Below are 12886 nucleotides of genomic sequence, written 5' to 3' on the forward strand. Positions count from 1 at the left end.
TGGAGTCAAAACCTCCATGATTACAATTGACGTGGTGTCTGTGGACTTCTGGCGCTCCTCTTCTGGAGTCCAAATCTGCATGATTTCAGTTGACGTGGTGTCTCCGGACACTTGGTGCTCCGCTTCTGGAGTTGAAATCTTCATGATTTCTGTTGATGTTGTCTCACTGGACTCCAGGTGCTCCTCTTCTGGAGTAAAAATCTGCATGGTTTCTTTTGGCTTGGTCTCTCTGGACTCCAGGTGCTCCTCTTCTGGAGTCAGAATCTGCATGGTTTCTTTCGGCGTTGTCTCTCTGGACTCCAGGTGCTCCTCTTCTGGAGTCAAAATCTGCATGTTTTCTTTTGGCTTGGTCTCTCTGGACTCCTGGTGCTCCTCTTCTGGAGTCAGAATCTGCATGGTTTCTTTCGGCGTTGTCTCTCTGGACTCCAGGTGCTCCTCTTCTGGAGTCAAAATCTGCATCTTTTCTTTCGGCATCGTCTCTCTGGACTGTTGGGTGGCCCGACTCTGTGCTTCTGTACAGACAAGCTGAGAACTGTCAGTCTCGCTGTGATCCTGTACGTCGAGTGCGATCACCTTGTTACTGTTTTCGCTCTGTGCTTCGGTACAGATAAGCGGAGAACTGTCAGTCTCGCTGTGATCCTGTACGTCGAGTGTCTGAAGCCACTCCTGGGTACCATGTGTTGTTACTCGTGTCATAATAAAGCTCGTAGTCTCAAATGTGGAGAAGTTGCTTTTTTGTGAGTTCGTTCTCTCTTCAGAGCTGTTTCCTAAGGTTACCTTCAGTGTTCCTAGCTGGTGTGGGTGTATCTGTGTTGCTCCAAGTTCTGCCCTCTGTGAAGTGTCCTCACTTCCTGTCCCGGTCTAGTTATATGGCTCTCCCTCTGGTGTTTGCTCAGTTGTTTTGTATCTAGTTTTATAGCTCTCCCTTTGGTGTTTGCTCAGTTGTTTTGTATCTAGTCAATCTACGATCACCACAGAGTCCACTATGACTATTGCTCTTCTGCGTTTTGACCATCTGCTGAACGTCAGAGACAGCCGTGGGGCCAATGCTCTGGCTGCTGCTGTTTACCCCTGAAAGGCTATCACCCCCGACAGTATCCAAAGTGGTATACCTGTTCGAGAGGGGGACACGCACAGAGAATTCCTGCACTGAATGTCTGCCCCTTCTGGAGGTCACCCATTTCTCTGCCTGCACCTTAGGTGTAACCCCATCACTATAACCGCTGTCTATGACGCTTTCCGCCACGTGAATTCTCCTAAGTGCATCCAACTGCTACTCCAACCGAAGCATGCGGTGTGAGGCGCTCTAGTTGTGTGCATTTTATGCAGATTAAGCCATTCGGGACGCTGCGAGCCACCCGGACCTGCCACATCTCACCGTCAGAGCACTGAACCCCTCTAATTGACATTGCGTCAAATAATTAGTAATACAAATTTTAAAAAGGTCCTATTGACTATACGTTTCCCAGCACTATATTTCTACTATAAATGTGAAAGCTAAATACAGTGCAGTGCGATCTCTGGCTGAGATACACCTCTAAATTATAATTAAGTAATTAAGTATTTATGTTTACTTCGTTTAACAATGCTGAGTTTTTTAGATTTAGTGTAGATTTCCAACCAGCCAATCAGGTCACAGCTTTATTGTGATGTCACTTCAGTGTCCCCCACCCCCACACAATTTGAAAAGGTAAAAAAAAATAAACATAATTATAATTCCCAGGTTATCAGATGCTCTCTGGTTCTCTCAATGAAGATTAACAGTTACAGGCCGGAAGAAAGAAGAGAACAATCAGGAGGGATAAAGCACTTTCTCCGACTCTGCACCGAATTACCTCACTGCACCAAATTACCAAATTGCAATTCCCACTCTGGATGTGTCTCACTCAGGCTGTGTCTCCTTGACGTGCGCAGAACAATATTTTACTTAGTGCTCACAGCAACCGAGGATGCATCTTGTCTGGACCAGGCGACGTCTATACCTCTGGTGCTCCCAGGCGCTTTGGCGGCTTTTCTTACACATTACCATACTGCTCATTTACTCTACATTCACATTTAACTGGGCCATTGCCACCATCTTCTATTTGGAAAGGCGGAAGCAGAGTACTAATTTAGTACTACTGTCATACCCTCCAGGTATGTGAAAATTTTGACTTGCGTCTCACTTGTGGGCCCAACAATTACCTTCACAAATCAAGTACTATTAATATATTTGAAGGGCGATTTGCTATTTGTCTTTGAACAGCCTGCAAACTTTCCTTGTGCTTCTTCTTGACGTGTGCTATCCCAGTCTTAGCCGCTCTACTGCATTTAAGATATTCTTTCTGAATTGTATTGCTATCATTATTGCTCTCTGCATCATATACCTCTACTTTATGCATTAAGTTATGGTAAATCCCCATTGGTATCCAGGGAGCTAGAATTTATGTTATCCGGTGTTTATTTTACATCGGTATGTACCTCGCTTGCTTCCTATTTATCTCTCATCTGAACGTTTCCAATTTTTCAACCACTGTTTTAAGCACCACAGTAAACCTTCAATCGACCTGCTCCGGTTTAAATTTTAGCCACATAATATTTGCACTTTACAGTTTGGGATCACAATCAGTGATTGACGTTATCCTTTCCTCAATTAACATTGAACCGTATAATATTATGATCATTATTTCGCCAAGACTGCCCAATCTGAGGTTCTCCCCTTCTCCTGCCAGATTTCGTGGGAAACAATCCAGCACAGACTGCTCCTATTGGGAGTGTGAATTTACTGCTCTAGAAATTTCTCCAGCAAACACTGAAGCATTTCTACTCCTTCCCTGTCTCACGCTCTACCTTTCTCCCAGATTATCCAAGGGTAATTGAAATCCCCAAATATCAAAACACTTCTTGCCCTGATCGGTTCCATAATCTGTCTTCAAAATCTACCTTTCTATTGCTCTCCTCTATTTGGAGGTCAACACTAAATACCACAGCTCCCTTCCTGATTCTCACCTCGAAGCATATAGATTCTGCATCATCTCTGGTAGGCGACCATTTCTATGTTCACTGTCAATACTGAAGCCTTCCATCACATTCTTTTCTATGTTCTCCAACTTCTCTCTTTTTCCCAGATTAGGACTTCTAAATCTAGACGCATTTGTCAAACTCCCACTTGCCTTAGAAGTTCAAATCAACTCAACCTGCACTATTTACACTCTAAGCATGGCGATTGGTTCAATTTCTGCTCAGATGAATCCCATCTCAGCGAAAAAGCGTCCCCCCCGTCCCAAAACTGATCGTCATGATCCACAATAGTAAATGGTGAATATTGTGACTCAGGTGGTATTTCTGAGATTAAAACCCTGGAATTTCTAAGTTTCAACCTGCACCCGAACACATGACATTAGTCCTGCAGGATCTCGAAACTGTCTCTCCGGATTTTGTTGGTTGCCATCTGAAGTAAACCTCTGTTTCTTCACCCTCCTTTTCTAGAAGTTTGTCCAGCCGATCAATTGTGTTCCGAACCATTGTACCGGGAGGCAACAGTCCATAAAGACTCAAGGTATTCGCTGCAAAATGAGCTGCCTATCCCTCCAACTATTGATCGCCCTCTCGTACCATCTCGCTAATCAACCCAACAGCGTCCCTCTCTTTCGCGGAATACAATCAGAGAAAGGATACTATAACGTTTCCTTGAGTAGTCTATGCATGATTCAGTCGTGGTTCTGACTGCATAGGCGTCTATAACTTGATATTTGTCAGACAGCTCCAATGAGTTCTGCTTTCCTCGGTGTGTGGTCTCTTTATCTTTCGAGAATTTTCCACCACTCTCCTGTCATCCCTAGGTGGTTAGAAATCTGGTTGGCAGAGAGAAAACAACGAGTAGGGATTAATATGTCCTTTTCAAATTGGCAGGCAGTAACTAGTGTGATACCACATGGATCGGCACTGCGACCCAAGATATTCACAATACTTACGAATGCTTTAGACGAAGGAACGAAATGTAACTTCTGAAAGTTTGCGGATGATACCAAATAAGGTGGCAGGGTGAATTGTGACTAGAATGCAGGGATCCGACTGCAAGTTCTGGACAAGTTGGGCGCGTGGGCAAACCACTGGCAGATGCAGTATAATTTGGGTAAGTGTCGGGTTATTCAGTTTGGATGCAATAAAAGGAAGGCAGATTTCTAACTGAATGGCTGAAAATTAGGGGACGGGAGCATGTAGCGGAACATGGGTGTTCTTGTGAACCATTAGCTGAAGGTAAGCATGCAGGTGCAGCAGGCGGTAAAGTAGGCGAATGGTATGTTGGCCTTCATTGCAAGAGATTTCAAGTAAAGAAGCAGAGGTGTTTTGCTGCAATTATATAGGGCCTTGGTGAGGCCGCACTTAGAGTATTCTGTGCAGTTTTGGTCTCCGTCTCTGAGGAAGGATGTTCTTGGTCTCAGGTGAGTGCAGCGAAGGTTTACCAGACTGATTCCAGGGATGGCGGAACTGTCTGATGAGGAAACATTGAATAGGTTGGAATTGTTGCCGATGGAGTTCAGAAGAATGCGGGGGATCACATAGAGACTTATAACATTCTAACAGGACAAGACAGGGTAGATGGAGGGAAGATGTTCCCAATGATGGGTGTGTTCAGAACCAGGGGTCACATCCTGAGGATTTAGGGTAACCATTTCGGACAGACATAAGGAGGTATTTCTTCACACAGAGAGTGGTGAGCCTGTGGAATTTATCAGCACAGGAAGAAGTTGATGCTAAAACGTTCAATGTATTCAAGAAGTCGCTGGATATAGCACTTCGGGAGAATGGGTTCCATGGCTATCTGGAGAAAGCAGGATTAAGCTGATGATTAGCTTAAATTGGATGATGAGCTATGATCGTGATGAATGGCGGAGCAGGTGTGAAGGGCCAAAAAGCCTCCTCCTGCTCCTATCTTCTATGTATCTATGTATGTACACCACTCCTTGCCTGCCAATAACGACATGCAGTGCCTACCCTCCGGTACGTCTGTTAACACGCCTTTCTCGAAAACGGTTCACAGTGAAGAGAGCCACTGTCCAAGGATTGTCACGCTCTGGGGTTTCTTGTAGATACGACGATCTTGGATTTCTCGTGGATCTGAAGGTTCCTAAATCTTGAAGGCCGCACACATCAGAAGATTTCTCAATCACCCAGATATATTTGGTGATTAATGCAATGCGCACTTCTCAGGCTCTGCTGCTTCACAACGACATTCAGCCTCTTTCGTTCTGTTACGTTTGACGAGAAAGTCAGGATGGAAATATACCGCAATGTGATGGTTGGGGCTCTGCAGTACATTGACACTGGGTACTCCGTGAGTCCTTCTCAGCTGTGGTGATTATCCTTGATCCTTGATTCGTATCTGATGATACCAAGTTAGGTGGTCAGGCAGGTAGTGGTGAGGAAGTGGGGAGGCTGCAGAAGGATCTAGACAGTTTGGGAGAGTGGTGCAGGAAATGGCTGATGCAATTCAACGTGAGAAAATGTGAGGTCTTGCACTTTGGAAAAAAGAATCCAAGCATAGACTACTTTCTAAACGGTGAGAATATTCATAATGCCAAAGTACAAAGGTATCTGGGAGTGCTAGTCGAGGATTCCCTAAAGGTAAACATGCAGGTTGAATCTGTGATTAAGAAAGCGAATGCAATGTTGTCATTTATCTCAAGAGGGTTGGAATATAAAAGCAGCGATGTGCTACTGAGCCTTTATAAGGCTCTGGTTAGGCCCCATTTGGAGTACTGTGTCCAGTTTTGGGCCCCATATCTCAGGAAGGACATACTGGCACTGGAGCGTGTCCAGCGGAGATTCACACGGATGATCCCTGGAATGGCAGGTCTAACATATGATGAACGGCTGAGGATCCTGGGATTGTATTCATTGGAGTTTAGAAGGTTCAGGGGAGATCTTTGGAAACTTACAAGATAATACATGCCTTAGAAAGGGTGGACGCAAAGAAACTGTTTCCGTTAGGCGAGGAAACGAGGACCCGTGGGCACAGCCTTAGAATTAGAGGGGGTAAATTCAGAACAGAAATGCGGAGACATTTCTTCAGCCAGAGAGTGGTGGGCCTGTGGAATTCATTGCCGCGGAGTGCAGTGGGGGCCGGGACGCTAAATGGCTTCAAGGCAGAGATAGATAAATTCTTGATGTCGCGAGGAATTAAGGGCTACGGGGAGAATGCTGGTAGGTGGAGTTGAAATGCCCATCAGCCATGATTGAATGGCGGAGTGGAATCGATGGGCCGAATGGCCTTACTTCCACTCCTATGTCTTATGGTCTTATGATCCTACTCGGTCACTTCTCACTACCGCACTCATTGCGTGCCCTTTCTCCTGACTGTGTCGTTTTCCTGCTATCCGCTTATCAGTTGGGTTCAGCGACCGGAATTCTCCCATTATCCTCCTTAGTCACTTCTAATGTCCCCGTTTTCAGTTGTGGTGAGCGTCCGGACCTATCCCAGAATCCATTCTCAGGACCGTCATATGTCATTTTCCCTGTTCAGCACCGTGTCCTCCTCCGCTTTACTCTTCCCATCTGTGACGAGCGACTCGACGTCTCCTGGAATCCTCTTCAGTCACTGCTCATCAGCAGTGTCTCAGTTTTGCTGAGCAACCCGCCCGACTTCTCCAAGAAGACACTTTAGCCAATTTTCACTTTCGCCCTTTCTTGTATGCCGATCCTCATACTTAGTAGGTGTCCTTCTGCGCTATCCCATTCTCTGTTACAGTGAGCAACCCAAGTTATCCCAAATTTCTCCTTTTTCACTTCTCACGATCTCCTTCTCAGTTGTGATGAATGGACCACATTATCCAGAATTCCCCTCTGGCACATCTCGCTCCTACTCTGAGATGCATGTCCTTCCTCCTGTTGACTACCGTGCCCTTCGCCGCTATCGCCTTCCCAGTTGTGCTGGGCGTTCTGACATCTCTCAGAGCCCTTCTTTGACAATTATAACGATCCCCTTCTAGTTGTGGTGGTGGACCAGTTTCCCTCCCGTCCTCCTCGGTGGGCTCTCACTATCGAACTCTGTTACAGTTCAAACATCGAAACAGAGAAAATATAATGTGGAGATGCCGGCGTTGGACTGGGGTGAGCACAGTAAGAAGTCTTACAACACCAGGTTAAAGTCCAACAGGTTTGTTTCAAACACGAGCTTTCGGAGCACGGCTCCTTCTTCAGGTGAATGGAAAGGCTTGTTCCAGAAATGTTTATATAGATACAGTCAGAGATGCCCCGGAATGCGAGCACCTGCAGGCAATCAAATCATCAAAGATGCAGAGAGAGAGGTAACTCCAGGTTAAAGAGGTGTGAATTGTCCCAAGCCAGTTCAGTCGGTAGGCCTCTGCAAATCCAGGCTTGTTGGTGGGGGCCGAATGTAATGCGACATGAATCCCAGATCCCGGTTGAGTCCGCATTCATGCGTGCGGAACTTAGCTATAAGTTTTTGCTCAGCAATTTTGCGTTGTCGCGTCTCCTGAAGGCCTCCTTGTAGAATGCTGACCCGGAGATCAGAGGCTGAATGTCCTTGACTGCTGAAGTGTTCCCCAACTGGAAGGGAACAGTCCTGCCTGTTGATAGTCGCACGATGCCCGTGTATTCGTTGTCGCAGTGTCTGCATGGTCTCGCCAATGTACCACGCTTCGGGACATCCTTTCCTGCAGCGTATGAGGTAGACTACATTGGTCGAGTCGCACGAGTATGCGCCGCGTACCTGGTGGGTGGTGTTTCCACGTGTAATGGTGGTGTCCATGTCGATGATCTGGCATGTCTTGCAGAGATTACCCTGGCAGGGTTTTGTGGTGTTGTGGTTGCTGTTCTGAAGGCTGGGTAATTTGCTGCAAACAATGGTTTGTTTGAGGTTGCGCGGTTGTTTGAAGGCCAGTAGTGGGGGTGTGGGGATGACCTTGGCAAGATGTCCATCCTCGCTGATGATGTGTTGGAGGCTGCGAAGAAGATGTCGTAGTTTCTCCGCCCCAGGAAAGTACTGGACGACGAAGGGTACTCTGTCAGTGGTGTCCCGTGTTTGTCTTCTGAGGAGGTCGGTGCGGTTTTTTGCTGTGGCGCGGTGGAACTGTCGATCAATGAGTCGAGCGCCATATCCCGTTCGTACGAGGGCATCTTTCAGCATCTGTAGGTGTCTGTTGCGCTCCTCCTTGTCTGAGCAGATCCTGTGTATACGGAGGGCTTGTCCATAGGGGATGGCTTCTTTAATGTGTTTCGGGTGAAAGCTGGAGAAGTGGAGCATCGTGAGATTATCTGTGGGCTTGCGGTAAAGCGAGGTGCTGAGGTGACCGTCCTTGATGGAGACGAGTGTGTCCAAGAATGGAACTGAATTTGGAGAATAGTCCATGGTGAGTTTGATGGTGGGATGGAACTTATTGATGTCATCGTGTAGTCGTTTCAGTGATGTCTCGCCGTGGGTCCAAAGGAAAAAAATGTCATCGATGTATCTGGTGTATAGCATCGGTTGAAAGTCCTGTGTGGTGAGGAAGTCCTGTTCAAACTTGTGCATGAAGATGTTGGCATATTGAGGTGCAAATTTGGTCCCCATGGCTGTTCCGTGCGTCTGGATGAAGAATTTGTTGTCGAAGGTGAAGACGTTGTGGTCTAGAATGAAACGGATGAGTTGCAGAATTGCGTCTGGAGATTGGCAGTTGTCGGTGTTGAGGACTGAGGCTGTTGCAGCAATGCCGTCGTCATGGGGGATGCTGGTGTAGAGTGCCGAGACATCCATTGTGACGAGGAATGTTCCTGGTTCAACTGGTCCATGGGTGCTGAGTTTCTGTAGGAAGTCCGTCGTGTCGCGACAGAAGCTGGGTGTACCTTGTACGATGGGTTTCAAGATGCCCTCGATGTGGCCAGAGAGGTTCTCACACAGGGTCCCATTGCCTGAAACGATAGGACGGCCTGGTGTGTTGGCCTTGTGTATTTTCGGGAGGCAGTAGAGATCTCCAATGCGGGGATTACGTGGGATGAGAGCACGTAGGGTGTTCTGAAGGTCTGGATCTAAGGTCTTGATCAGTCTGCTGAGTTGGCGGATGTGTTCCTTGGTTGGATCTGCGGGTAATTGCCTGTAGTGTTCCTGGTTGTCGAGTTGTCGGTATACTTCTTTGCAGTAGTCTGTTCTGTTCAGTATGACGGTGGCCCCTCCTTTGTCTGCTGGTTTGATGACGATGTTGCGGTTGGTCTTGAGAGTGCGGATGGCGTTGCGTTGTGCTTGGGTCACGTTTGAGGCTGCCTTGTGATTGCGAGTGATGAATCTGGCATTGACACGACTTCTGACGGCTTGAGCATACATGTCGAGTCTAGGGCAGCGGCCTTCCGGAGGGGTCCAATTTGACTCTTTCCTTTTCGGTGCACAACCTGGAAACCAAGAGAGAGGCCATCAACCTGGAAACCAAGAGAGAGGCCATATTCTCAACTTGCGCTCAGGACACAGCAGACCAGCTGCGGAACACCGCCAAACAGATGAGACAGCAATACTATGCCACCTACATGCACACCAAGAACAGGAAGCTTGAGAAACTTGGCATCACCACCAGCAGCAATCAAGCTTCTCCCGGTACAACAGTCGAAAACAATACAGGGAAATCCATTGTCAACTTGTCAGACTACACCCTTCAACCAGACGAAATCGAAGTCCTCAGCAGAGGGCTCAATTTCTGCACCACCACCAAAATGGACCCCATCAGTCTCGCGGCAGATACGGAGGAATTCATCAGGCGAATGAGGCTCCGGGAATTCTTCCACAGACCCCAAGAGGCCGACAGCGAACCCAGGGACACGACCAATGAACCGGAACAGCAGACCGCGAGATCTGCAGTGCAGCAACCGAAAAGGAAAGAGTCAAATTGGACCCCTCCGGAAGGCCGCTGCCCTAGACTCGACATGTATGCTCAAGCCGTCAGAAGTCGTGTCAATGCCAGATTCATCACTCGCAATCACAAGGCAGCCTCAAACGTGACCCAAGCACAACGCAACGCCATCCGCACTTTCAAGACCAACCGCAACATCGTCATCAAACCAGCAGACAAAGGAGGGGCCACCGTCATACTGAACAGAACAGACTACTGCAAAGAAGTATACCGACAATTCGACAACCAGGAACACTACAGGCAGTTACCCGCAGATCCAACCAAGGAACACATCCGCCAACTCAGCAGACTGATCAAGACCTTAGATCCAGACCTTCAGAACACCCTACGTGCTCTCATCCCACGTAATCCCCGCATTGGAGATCTCTACTGCCTCCCGAAAATACACAAGGCCAACACACCAGGCCGTCCTATCGTTTCAGGCAATGGGACCCTGTGTGAGAACCTCTCTGGCCACATCGAGGGCATCTTGAAACCCATCGTACAAGGTACACCCAGCTTCTGTCGCGACACGACGGACTTCCTACAGAAACTCAGCACCCATGGACCAGTTGAACCAGGAACATTCCTCGTCACAATGGATGTCTCGGCACTCTACACCAGCATCCCCCATGACGACGGCATTGCTGCAACAGCCTCAGTCCTCAACACCGACAACTGCCAATCTCCAGACGCAATTCTGCAACTCATCCGTTTCATTCTAGACCACAACGTCTTCACCTTCGACAACAAATTCTTCATCCAGACGCATGGAACAGCCATGGGGACCAAATTTGCACCTCAATATGCCAACATCTTCATGCACAAGTTTGAACAGGACTTCCTCACCACACAGGACTTTCAACCGATGCTATACACCAGATACATCGATGACATTTTTTTCCTTTGGACCCACGGCGAGACATCACTGAAACGACTACACGATGACATCAATAAGTTCCATCCCACCATCAAACTCACCATGGACTATTCTCCAAATTCAGTTCCATTCTTGGACACACTCGTCTCCATCAAGGACGGTCACCTCAGCACCTCGCTTTACCGCAAGCCCACAGATAATCTCACGATGCTCCACTTCTCCAGCTTTCACCCGAAACACATTAAAGAAGCCATCCCCTATGGACAAGCCCTCCGTATACACAGGATCTGCTCAGACAAGGAGGAGCGCAACAGACACCTACAGATGCTGAAAGATGCCCTCGTACGAACGGGATATGGCGCTCGACTCATTGATCGACAGTTCCACCGCGCCACAGCAAAAAACCGCACCGACCTCCTCAGAAGACAAACACGGGACACCACTGACAGTGTACCCTTCGTCGTCCAGTACTTTCCTGGGGCGGAGAAACTACGACATCTTCTTCGCAGCCTCCAACACATCATCAGCGAGGATGGACATCTTGCCAAGGTCATCCCCACACCCCCACTACTGGCCTTCAAACAACCGCGCAACCTCAAACAAACCATTGTTTGCAGCAAATGACCCAGCCTTCAGAACAGCAACCACAACACCACAAAACCCTGCCAGGGTAATCTCTGCAAGACATGCCAGATCATCGACATGGACACCACCATTACACGTGGAAACGCCACTCACCAGGTACGCGGCGCATACTCGTGCGACTCGACCAATGTAGTCTACCTCATACGCTGCAGGAAAGGATGTCCCGAAGCATGGTACATTGGCGAGACCATGCAGACACTGCGACAACGAATAAACGGGCATCGTGCGACTATCAACAGGCAGGACTGTTCCCTTCCAGTTGGGGAACACTTCAGCAGTCAAGGACATTCAGCCTCTGATCTCCGGGTCAGCATTCTACAAGGAGGCCTTCAGGAGACGCGACAACGCAAAATTGCTGAGCAAAAACTTATAGCTAAGTTCCGCACGCATGAATGCGGACTCAACCGGGATCTGGGATTCATGTCGCATTACATTCGGCCCCCACCAACAAGCCTGGACTTGCAGAGGCCTACCGACTGAACTGGCTTGGGACAATTCACACCTCTTTAACCTGGAGTTACCTCTCTCTCTGCATCTTTGATGATTTGATTGCCTGCAGGTGCTCGCATTCCGGGGCATCTCTGACTGTGTCTATATAAACATTTCTGGAACAAGCCTTTCCATTCACCTGAAGAAGGAGCCGTGCTCCGAAAGCTCGTGTTTGAAACAAACCTGTTGGACTTTAACCTGGTGTTGTAAGACTTCTTACAGAGAAAATATAGGCAGGGGGAGACGATTCGACCCTCCGCCTCTGCTCAACTATTCATTATAATCCTGTATGATCAGTAAGATTAATACCCTGATTCCCCCCCCCCCCCCCACCCCACCCGCCTTCCGCACATCCCTTGATCGTTTGAACCAAAAAAAGTTATGTCTAATTGCATCTGGAAATTACACAACGTTTTGGCCTCATCTACTTCCTCTGGTAGCGAATTCCACGGATCACCACTCATTGCTAATGAAATGTTTGATCACCTCAGTCCTAAAATGTTCCCCACTTATTCTCAAACAATGGCCCCTAGTTCTGGACTTCCCACCATCTGAAATATTCTGTCTTAATCTACCCAGTGGAAATCTGTTGGAATTTTGTCAGTTTGTATGGAACCTCCTCCCACTCGCCTAAACTCCAATCAATACAGTCCAAACCACTTCAATCACTTTTGATATGACTGTCCCGACTCCCAGCAATTACTCTGGTAAACCTTTGCCGCACTCCTTGCACAGCAAGAACATGCTTTCTCCGGTAAGGACACCAAACCTGACTACAATACTCTAGGCGTGGTCTCACCAATGCCCGATACAGTTGCTGTAAAAAAAATCATTGTTCCTTTATTCACATGTGCTGGCTTTGAGGCCAATAAAACTTTTGTCTTCGTTCCTGCCTGCTGCACCTGCATGCTTCCTGTCAACGACTGACACACAAGGGGACCTACGACTCGCTGATTGTTCAGAGCTCTCAATTGACACTCTTTCGATTTTTTACGATCAATGCGGTTAACCACAC

Source organism: Scyliorhinus canicula, chromosome 12 (assembly GCF_902713615.1).
Source record: "Scyliorhinus canicula chromosome 12, sScyCan1.1, whole genome shotgun sequence".
Taxonomy (NCBI): Eukaryota; Metazoa; Chordata; class Chondrichthyes; order Carcharhiniformes; family Scyliorhinidae; genus Scyliorhinus; species Scyliorhinus canicula.